Genomic DNA, 11,028 nt, shown 5'->3' on the forward strand with positions numbered 1-11,028 from the left:
AAATACTAGGGGCTTTACAGGAAATTCATGCTTTTCAGTGTTTTCTTATCCAGGGCTGGGTTTTACGGAGTTGGAGGTATGGAGTCTGTTTGTATGTGCATGTGTGTACGTGTGTGTATGTGTGCATGTATGCGTGTGTGTGTGTGTGTGTGTGTGTGGTGAGGTAGAAGCAGGATGGTATAGGGGATTTAAAAAATTCCTCTCAGTGCTCAATTTACAAGCATCACAGTTTAAAAGGTATGATTACATGTGGCCCCTGGCTGGAGGTGGTAGTTAATAGCTTTGTAAGACCAGCTTATTAATATTAGCACATAGGATGGAAGGGACATATTTATTCATATCCACTTTGTTTTAGGTTTATTTATTAATATTGAGAGAGAGAGAGAGAGAGAGAGAGAGAGAGAGTGAGCACATGAGCAGGGGAAGGGCAGAGAGAGAAGAACAGACAGAATCCCAAGCGGGCTCTGCACTGTCACCCCAGAGCCTCATGTGGGGCTCGAACTCATGAACGGTGAGATCATGACCTGGGCTGAAATCAAGAGTCAGAAGCTTAACCTACTGAGCGACCCAGGCGCCCCTCTTCACATCCGCTTTTTATCAGGTCCCTTTGCACACCACATATTTGTTACCAACCTCTAAAGGGGAAGAAAAGCAGGCCGTATCCTGATTTTGTTTTCCCCTTTTGATTTGATGGTCTTACTACGTGTGGTCTTACTGCTTACCCCTAATTTTGGCACAGCTGGTTTCTTGGGAATCACAGTATTTGGAAAAAGATAAACTAGAAATCCTTTTGACTAATTCATAACTCTTTAGAGTTGAAGGTTGTGGCCAGATCACTTCATGGAAGTGCTTTTGAAGAGATTCTGCAGTTTGGGGTGAACATTAGGGATAAGAAAAGCAGGCCATTTCTCTTGCTGTCCTTAAGTGGTCAGTTGTATTAGAGGAAAGTTATAACGCACAGTGATGGGTTCTCTGGATTAACACCAGCCTAATTTATTTGTTTCCAACTGCTGTTGTGAGCTGAATAGCTTATAATTCGTTTTGGATGTACTGGGGTTTATCTGAATTTATTATTCTATTTGACCTATTGACACTGATTTACATCAGACTAAAAACGGAAAGCTGACATCCAAAAAATAATTTCTCAAGCAGTAGTCTTGGAAACAAACTAATGCTTCCCTCTAAAGTGATTTCTTGGCTCACACTTTTATTGGTGAAGGCAAACTCAAAATGTTTTGTTAGAGTACATGTCTGTTCGACAATATCTGTCTGGATAGTAGGCAAACGACGTTTACAGAAGAAAATAGAAAAACAAATCTAATTTCATTATACTTTCAGTCACTTTCCTTTTCCCTAAAAGAAAGGCCACTTATCCATCTAGGTGATCTGAGTTCAGGTCACGTTGCTCTATTTATGATGAGTAAGACGTGGTGTTTCCCTACACCACTGAGTTCAGAATACGCTCCGGGCTTGAGGAAAGATGAAGAAGTAAGTACACTACTGGAAAATCTCATCTCATCGCTCTCACTGACTGTAATCTATGGATAAAAGAAAAGAAATCAATTCAGGAAAGAATTATAAAACCACGCAATTTGTTAGAGGGAAAATTTTTTTGAAAGCTTCCAGATAGTTGGATTATTTATCCAGAACAAGAGAAAACTTAAGGCTGAAAGAACAATTGCTTAAAATTATTTTAGAGAGTATTTCTTATAGATGTTTCACTCATTCAATAGACATTACTTGGCCACGTGTGCCAAGCATACAATGGTGAATAAGGTAGATGAGGACCCTGGCCTGAAAAAGTTTTGCCTGGGAGAGCCTCCCACCCCCAAATCAAATAAGGAATGAATAAATCACAAATTGTGATAAGGGCTGTGAAGGAAGCTTGCAAAGGGCTCAGATAGAAAATAAGAGAAAGAGTCCAATAGGAGAGTCCTTTCTTTTCAGTCTCAGCTTAAAATGTCCCCTTTAGAATGGGATATCACCTTTAGAGGAGGTAACATTTAAACTGGGATCTGAAGGGCTCTTGGGTGGCTCGGTTGCTTGAACGTCTGACTTCAGCTCAGGTCATGATCTTGCAGTTCGTGAGTTTGAGCCCTGCGTCAGGCTCTGTACTGACAACTTGGAGCCTGGAGCCTGCTTTGGATTCTGTGTCTCCCTCTCTCTGTGCCCCTCTTGCACTCTGTCCTTCTCTCTCTCAAAAATAAACATGAAAAAATAAATAAATAAATAAATAAACAAACAAACATTAAAAAAAAGAGAGAGAGAAAATAAAATAAAAATAAATAAACTGAAACCTGAAAGAGCTAGCCATGCAAAAAGTGGCAGGGAGTGGTGGGGAGGAAGCGTTCTAACTTCTCTGTAAGTGCAAAGGCCTCGGGGCAGGAAAGTGGTTGGCTTTGAAGGCCCATAGGAAAACTACCGTGCCTAGACGATGGAAAGCAAAAGGGAGAGTGACTCAAGATGTGGAAAGCTAGAAAAAATCTACATCATGCAGACATCATAGCTCATGTTAAAGATTTTGGATTTTATTTCAAATATAATGAGAGCTTATTGACGAGTTAAACTCAAGTAGTGACATGATCCAACATACATTTAAAATATTACAATTTTATAAATATGGAAGTAGAGAGACCAACCAATAGGCAGATACAATATCCAGATGACAGCAGTTCTCCTTCTTAGGGAGAGGCATGGAAAGGAGAAGATGCATGGGTTTGAGAGACACAGTGGAGTAGAACCCAGAGGTAGAACTTCCTGTTGCATTGGGCATGAGAAGTGAGGAGAAGGAAGAAATCAACGTTCTTTTGAGTTATTGGGGGCTGGTAGTACTCTGCATAACAGGGCATACTCAGAGTGGTGGCGTGGAAAGCAGGTGTGGTGAGAAAATGAAGTTTTATTTTAGATACGTCAGGTTTTCTATGTCCATGGGATACCCACGCAGAGATGTCAAATAGGCTGTGGTAAAGAGAAATGTGGAGGGGCGCCTGGATGGCTCAGTCTGTTAGGCATTCCAATCCTTGATTTTGGCTCAGGTCATGATCTCAACAGTTTGAGTTTGAGCCCCACATTGGGCTCTGTGCTGACACTGTGGAGCCTGCTTAGAATTCTCTCTCTCTCTCTCTCTCTCTGCCCCTCTTCCACTTGCACTCTGTCTCTTTCAAAATAAATAAATAAACTTAAGAAAAGGTTAAGATGGCAAATAAAAAAAGAGCAAAGTGGAGCATGGCCCGGGGTGGGGGCTGGGTTAATGATATAAATGTGGAAGTTAGCAGCTGCCTCAGTGCTGTGGGATTGGATTTCATCCGGTACGAAGAGAAGGAGGGAGGGAAAAGACCAAGGCTCCATAGAGCACAATAGAGGCTGGGTCAGGAGCCACAGGACCCTAAAACAGGCTGGTCAATGAAGCAGAATGAAAACCAGGACATGGGGCACAGGAGTCATGGGGAGAGAGTTTAAAGGAGGGGAAGCTGGTCAGTCGTGCTGAGTGCTCGTTAGCGGTCTCAAGCACAGAGTAAGAACTATTGAGTTTGACAACACTGAGTTTTGGGTGATCTTGACACAGGTGTTTCAGTGGAATGGTAAGTCTAGAAGACTATTTGCATTAAGTTGAAGAATTAAATGGGAAGGAAGGTCATGGAAGATAACCTTCTGTCCTACTCTCTTCAGACCCGATATGTTCTTGATACATGGAATAATTTTATGACAGTCAAAATCAATTTCCTCTTTAAAAGAAATGTAAACTCTCTCTTTTTTTTTTTTTTTTGAAAGCATTTTAAAGCTACTCAGCTCCTGACGTATCTGGAATGCTTAATGGAAAGTCAAGCTACCAATATTAATTATGTTATGTGACCTAGAATTTAAAATTTGCCATCAGTCACTAATTGTAGAGTTTGCCTGCCTTACCCAAGTCATCTCCCACAAAAATTTACATCTGCATTTAAGTGATTACGAGCTGGTAAGGTTAGAAAAGATGCAAAGGCATAATCACCAACTTCCAAGGAATTTACAGTTTAAGTTCAAGCTGCCACCCAATATTTATAGAAAGCAATTCTATAGGTAATTCTTATAATAATCTCAACAAATTCCTTGTTGTCCCTAACATGGTTTATTATATATAAGGAGACTATTCTGCATGACCAGCAAATTAAATAGAAGGTATTTGCAGCACTCCAAAATATATTTTGTAAATATATGATTATATGCATCTTAGTAACAACTTTTCAGAGGCAACAGGATGAGAAAACAGACAGGAGTGAAAATTAATCAAGAGTTGTCTCTTTCCTCCTCCTCCTCCCTTCCTCCTCCTCAGTCTGTCTCTTTCCCCTCCTGTCTAAACCCCATCTCTCCTATGACTTCAATTCCATCTCTTCACACTTTCTCAGATTTTTCTTCTCTCAAATATCTCCCTTCTTCTGTATCTCCAACCTCTCCCTCACTAGCAATTTGCCTCCATTATTAATGTAAACTCTCTCCAGACTCTCGTGTGTTGATAAAAAAAAGTTGAATGCTTTACAAGTCCCTTAAGCGTAAGAAGTGTCAAGTTCAATTCACGTAAATACTTCTGTTTTCACTTCTGGCACACACACATGCACATCCTTTAAAATAATTACAGGCTGCCCTCCAATAATCCTGTTGGTGCTCTACAGTTAAGTTTGGAGGGGAGGTGGGTGGGGGGGAGGGGATGGGCTACATGGTGATGGGCATTAAGGAGGCACTTGTGATGAGCACTGGGTATTAGATGCAAGTAAAGAATCATTAAATTTTACACCTGAAACAAATATTGCACCGTATGTTAACTAACTGGAATTTAAATACAAATCTGGAAAGAAAAATAATAAAATAATTACAGGCTGGGTTTTCCTTGTGTGGCATCACCCATGCTCAAAACCTAGGATGGGGGTGGCTGGGTGGCTCTGTCAGTTAAGCGACCAACTCTCGACTTCGGCTCAGGTCCTGATCTCATGGTTCATGGGTTTGGCCCCTGCATCAACGCAGAGACTGCTTGGGATTCTTGCTCTCCCTCTCTCTCTGCCCTTCCCTGCTTGCATGCATTCTCTCTCTTTCTCTCAAAATAAATGAATAAACTGAAAAAAAAAAAAAGCACTGACTCTTTTCCCTTTCATTCATCACTAGGTCAGTTTATTTACCTTCTTTATATCTCTATAGTCCAGCTACATCTTTCCAGAATAATCACCCTAGTCTAGGGCACAATATCTCTTACCTTAATCACTTATGACCCTTTAACTGGTTTCTGGGACTTCACTTATGCTTTCCCTCCATTGTCCACAGTGCATCCATGGCGATCTTTCTAAAAAAAAAATTTTTTTTTTTCAACGTTTATTTATTTTTGGGACAGAGAGAGACAGAGCATGAACAGGGGAGGGGCAGAGAGAGAGAGGGAGACACAGAATCGGAAACAGGCTCCAGGCTCTGAGCCATCAGCCCAGAGCCTGACGCGGGGCTCGAACTCACGGACCGCGAGATCGTGACCTGGCTGAAGTTGGACGCTTAACCGACTGCGCCACCCAGGCGCCTCCATGGTGATCTTTCTAAATGCACCTCCTGGATTAAAAGCCATTAGTGTCTCCCAATTGCTACCCAAGTCAAGTCTGAACTCTTCAGTATATAAATCCCTTTCTGAGGTGGCTTTTTTTTTTTTAAAACTCACCTATCATTTTCTCCTTGCCTCTGTTGACACACACACACACACACACACACACACACACACACCCCTTCGGTGGTCATACCCTCTTTAATCTCTGTGCTATGTACATGGTGTCCTCTCTCCTGGAAGAACTTTCCCTGTTCTTGTCCTCTTTTGGCTAGCTTCTACTCACTCTCAGACTTCAGCTTAAATGTCTCTCACCCTAGGAAGCCGTCCTTAAGTGCCATTGATTCTGGGCTCCTCTGTGTTTTCCTATCAGAGTTCTTACCAAACTCCATGTCATGGGATTGAGTTTTGGTCTACGGACAAAAATAAATGAACAGCTGCGCTTATTTAAGATTTATTACTTTGTTTTCTCCACAATCTTTTAAATATGTACTAAGACAATGAATTTCCAAATTGACTACAGTATCAATTTAAGCAATTGAATTATAGCTTTCCTGGTCTGAAAGTGTACCAGGATTATGCTTATCCATGGATTCTTGGTTATACTATGTTTCAACCTCTTGGAAAAATCATTTCTGTAGTACCACCTATAATGTATTGAGATGAAATTCAGTTTCAACTATCCTTCAGTTTTCTTTTCCACCATGTCCTTTGGTTTGCTAAAGAGTTTAAACTTGCAAGAATAAATTTAGGAAGGCACTTGAATTCGCCTGTTTATTATATTGAACATACTGTAGTTTTAAAATCTGCTTTGGGATTTATGTGCTTAATAGATTAGTCAACACGACCAAATGCTTCCAAATTGCCTGTTTAGTAAAGTAACCTGTTTATACTTCTGTCAACTCCGAAGAACCCAGATACTCAGCATTAATAAATATCACTGTGATTAAGAAGCATAAAAAATCTAACCAGAATGGCTACAGAACTTATGATTCAAGATGTGTCCACATGCTTCGCTGTACTTCTATTCCATTTTTTAAAATTAATTTTTATATTTATTAAACTAGTATATGTACCTAGTTTCCTGTAATAATGCTTATAATGAATAATAGATGCTTCCTGCCCCTACCTCAAATCCTTTGGTCTCATGAATGCCACACCCCTAAAATAATGACATTTTTTTCTCATTTTTTCATAGACTTTTCTTATTTTTCATGTTTTAATAGTTTTCCCTTCATGTTTCTAAAGAATATATGCTTACTGCTGTTTCTTTATTTCTAAATTGGATGCTGTCTACAGACTTCCTGTTTCTCTTTACTTTTTATTTTTATTTTTTAATTTTTTAAATATTTATTTATTTTTGAGAGAGAGAGAGAGAGTGCGCACGCGTGCGTGCAAGTGGGGGAGGGGCAGAAAGAGAAGGAGACACAGAACCTGAAGCAGGCTCCAGGCTCTGAGCTGTCAGCACAGAGCCTGACGCCGGGCTCGAACTCACAACCCGCGAGATCATGACCTGAGCCAAAGTCAGACACTCAACCTACTAAACCACCCAGGCACCCCTCTCTATACTTTTTAAATTGTGAAATATAACACATATACAGAAAAGGGTGTAAGATATGTATACTTAAAGAAATATTAAAAATAACAAAGAACTTTCTGACCCAAAATGTCAATAGTGCTGAGGATGAGAAGCCTCTTGTAGAGCATGCCATTGTGTGGATCAATCCCCAAATTTGGCTCTTTAAATGATTACTGATGGAGTTTGAGTTTTTCTATTTTTTATGGAAACAAACAATACTTCTGTGAACATTCTGGTATCTATTTATTGGTCATAAATTTTAGTCCTAGGCTAGCATATCTCCAGCTTTCCCAGATGGTTCCCAATTGTTTTCCAAAGTGGAGATTAAATTTTTATCATAGAAAACTAAGATTTCCTTTTCTTGCATCACTTTCCTTCTCCCTTTTCTTCCAGTTTATTTGTATAACAAATCTGGTTAAAACAAACTTCCATGTTTATTCTGGCAAAGAAAATTTGCTTAAATCCAAGTCATGTATCTATGATTATATATATATATATATATATATATATATATATATATATATATGTATTTTTTTTTCCCTACAAGAGAAAAACTTTTTATGTGTGTGTGTGGGGGGGGTATTAATAATTGCTTAGTTACTTTTTGTTTGACTTTCCATGGAACCGTCATTCGTTTATCCTTGTGCTTTCCTGGAACGACAAAGTCCTATAAATATGGTAAGATAGCAGTCAGTCTCTGTTCTGTTTTTTTCCTTGGAACTATTCTTTCTTTGCTCTTCTGCTCTGACCCAGACTGACCACCTTGTAGACTGGTTGAATATAAGCCACCTGTCCCTGCCATCATCTTGCAAATCGTTTTTGAGTCTTTCCTGTTCTGGATTCACCTGTTTCCTGGTTTTCTTAATTTCCTCCCTTAGTTTGCTTAAGCATCCTTTGGTAGAGTAGCTTTACATTCTACTTTTCCTCAATGTCACCTTCAAAATTCTGTTATTATATTTTATTTCTGTGAACATATTTTCAATTAACCAAGGTGCTTTCTCAATCTTTGAATGCTTCTTTTGTTCACATAGCATTCTGTTTTTGCTTCTTGTTTCTTATTGCTCTTGGAAAATTTATTTTAATTTTCTTGAATTTAACTTGTTCCCCCTGTGCTTTTTCTGTTTTCTAAGTTCCCCTGTTGTTTGTTCGTTTGTTTCAGGTTCTGTCTTTAACATTAGACGATTTCTTAAAGGGTCTACTGGCCTTAGTCTGCTAATTCATATTGAAAAGTGTGGCAAATTGGAAATTCTACTTATGTGGGCAGAATGAAGCAGGCATACAACTCATTTTGATGAGAACCCTCCTCACCCCTGTATTGACACCTATGGGTATCTTCTTCTTGAACTGATTTTTTTTTCCCTGGAACAGAATCTTCAATATTTTGCCTGGGGTGTCTAAGGCTGCTGGTTGCTCTTTTGGTGGGATGAGAGGTAAATTCTGACTGCCTATGAGGCAGACGTTTCCTTAATCCTTTGATTCCAGTAAGAGACCTCATTTCCACCTTCAGCCTGTCCTCATTGTGACCAAGTCCATGGATAATCTGGCACAACACTCTAGAGAATAAGCCACCTGTCTTTTAGCTGGTTAGGGAACAACCACCCATTGTACAGGCTAGAGATGGATGCTAGAGTCTAATCTTTTAGAGTTTGAATCAATTCTTTTATTTTTGGCCTCACTTCAGACCCTGGCCTCCAAAGGTACCTGCCACCTCCAATTCCTGAGTCGCTTCTGAGATGTGAAACATGGGTACCCTGCCTCCCTGGCAGACATTTAGCAAAGAGAACTGAAATCTGAGTAAGTTGTCCTGTACCATCTGGTGTTTATCTTACACAACGTTAGTAACATTTCTAGTCATCTTGTGTCTGCCTTTCATCTCTGTCCTCGTGGGTTTATACCATTTTTTTAATATTTTTTTTTGTCATTTTAATGGAGTGTTTGGAAGGATGACGAGAAAAGCATATATGTTTAATACACTATTTTTAACCAAAAGCTTTACCCTTCGCTATTGTTAAGGTAACATGATACATGAGATATATATACAGTATATATATCTATATCTATATATATATATAGATATATATACTGTATATATAGTAGACATTACTGAGTGAATAGGAGTTGAGGAAATAGAGATACATCATCATCACACCATCACACATACGTGCAGTAGCTGCGCTGGATGAAATTTCTGACACGTCTCGAATTACCAGTTTCAAAGGTAGCTTCTCATTCTCCCATTCCTCTTATTCGCATCCCATCCATGTTTTTGCTCGGGCTCCCCTGACTTCCATGGGACGGGTTTCTCTTGCTCCCTGCAGCCTCCTGAATTTCTCTGCCCACTCCTCTTGCCTTGGTGACCCCTGTTGTTTTATTTCTCCATCTCTTCTTTCCTTTTTTCCCCCCCTACTTTTTCTGATTCTCCTTGAGCATTTCATTCATCCCCTCTAATTGGCGTCTCTAAACCACTCGAAGCACATTTTTGTCTTTTACCCAGATAGACGTAAGTTTCTCCACGGATGCTCCATGGTACCTGAAGCTCATTATATCCCAAACAGAATTCATTCTATCCTCAGAACTCTTTCCTTCTCTGCAGTTCAATTGCTGTCTCTCTTTTCCCTTATTATTTATCTAAGTCAAGGATCAGCACATTTTTTCTATAAAGGCCAGAGAGTAAATATTTTAGCCTTTGTGGGCCGTAGGGTTTCTGCTACAACTACCCAACTGTGCTGTTGTCGTGAAAGGCAACTATAGTCCATATGTAAACAAATAGGTGTGACTGTGTTCCAATAAAACTTTACTTACAAATACAGGCCAGCAGGCTGGATTTGACCTTGAGCCATAGTGTGCTGATCTCTGATCTAAGTTCATGATCATTCCAGCCAGAAACCTCTAAATTGAGCTTTATTTCCACATCAACCTGGTCAGTGTGTCTGGATGACTATCTTTTCAACAGACCAAACCTGTTTCTACCATCCCCACACATTTCCTGTCTCAGACCCTCAGCTTTTTGACCTGTCAGTTGCAGGAGTTGTTTATCCAGTCTCACTGCTTTCTGCCTTGTAGTCCTCTGATCCTGCTCCACACTGCTTCCAAAGTAGTCTTACAAACACCCAACTCATTTTGTTATTCCTTGTTTAAAATACTCCGGGCTTTGCAAATATCTACACTCTAGGACTTCCCCAAGTTTAGGTCCATAAGAGCTATTTGAAGTCTTTGTTAAATTAAATACTTCTGGGCCTCACCTCAGAGGTTCTGATTGTAGGAATCCAAGTTGGAGGCCAGGAATCTGTGTTATAAACAAGACATCCCAGATGAGTCTGTGGTGTGCAGTCCTCAGACGTTTGAGAAACACTGGTCACGGGGGAGGGCAAGCCCCACTGTGTAGAACACGGCCGCTCCCCCTCCCGGCTTGCCTATCTCTCCAGCCCTACCTCTCATGGCTCTCCCTCAGCCTGCTAGCACTCAGGCCCTTTCCCTGAACTGGCCATGTTGCTTTACCCCTTTTGGTTCTCCCACTTGACATTTAGCCAGCTGTGCCATGGATTCTTTGTTTGACAAACTTCCTTTAAGGTCAAGTAACTGACTCTTCTGGTGAGTTTCCCTAAACTTCCTGATTCTTACCATGCATGTATCTATATACCAGTACCTATAACTTGTTAGCTGCCTTGTTTGTCTCCCTTATTAGACTGTAAATTTCTAAAAGGCAGCGATTATGTCTTCTGCATTTGTGTATGCCTATATGTTAGAGGTTACACTGAAATTATATAGTAAGTACACTAGAAATTTGTTGATTTGATAAAAGAATTAGACTGGGGATATTAATATATATTTTAATAACATTAACCTGAGATAATTAAACTGAGGCTCTGAGATGTTCACTGACTTGTTTGAGGTC

This window comes from Leopardus geoffroyi, chromosome A1 (genome assembly GCF_018350155.1).
Source record: "Leopardus geoffroyi isolate Oge1 chromosome A1, O.geoffroyi_Oge1_pat1.0, whole genome shotgun sequence".
NCBI lineage: Eukaryota > Metazoa > Chordata > Mammalia > Carnivora > Felidae > Leopardus > Leopardus geoffroyi.